The sequence below is a fragment of the Camelina sativa genome, chromosome 2 (genome assembly GCF_000633955.1).
Source record: "Camelina sativa cultivar DH55 chromosome 2, Cs, whole genome shotgun sequence".
Lineage (NCBI taxonomy): Eukaryota > Viridiplantae > Streptophyta > Magnoliopsida > Brassicales > Brassicaceae > Camelina > Camelina sativa.
The window spans coordinates 2,399,842-2,400,634 of record NC_025686.1 but is presented as its reverse complement, the minus strand read 5'-3'; positions in this window follow the sequence as shown (position 1 = coordinate 2,400,634).

Below are 793 nucleotides of genomic sequence, written 5' to 3'. Positions count from 1 at the left end.
CTGCTTTGATCGTGACATTGTAGAATTCGTGAACCCCTTTCATTATCAACAACAAACAACCATTTGTTGTTGTCAAAGATCCAATTACCACAAACGAGAACACCTGCTTCATATTCTCTTGGTTGTATATGAATCACTCTAAAACGTGAAGGAAGGGATGAAAAAAAAACACCTTAAAAGGAAAATAATAGAGAAGTCGATTATGAACCCCAAAAGGAAGAAAGCATGATTAAATCCACATTGGAGAGGAGGAAGAAGGAATTTATGGAAAAATAAGATGAACCCAAAAGAGAAAAAAATTTCAGTCGATATAGGGAGAGGGGAGGCACGATACAAAAGAGAAAAAAAGGGTAAATCCTAGATTCTCGCCATATATGGCAACTGCTACAAAAGTCTGTCGCTTAACTTAAAAAAAATCTGTCACAAAAGGCACTAATAAATCTGTCATTACCCTGAAAAAAAATTGTTATAAAAAATCTGTTATCAAACGCGAAATAATAGATTTGTCATTACAGATAACAAATCTGCTGTCACTATATCAACAAAAAACAAATTTGTTATCATTGTATTCATGTATAATAAATCTGTTATTAAGCAGCAGACTTTTTAGTAGGAAAAAAAAAACTGTCATAACATAAGAAAATCTGCCATAACGTATATTGTGCATGTGGGTCAATATATCAATTTTAAAAAGACTTTCGAAAATCTGTTACCAAACAACAGATTTTTCCTTCAATCCAAAAATTAGTCATAACTTAAAAAAAATCTGTCACCACTAGATGTCAAACTAGCA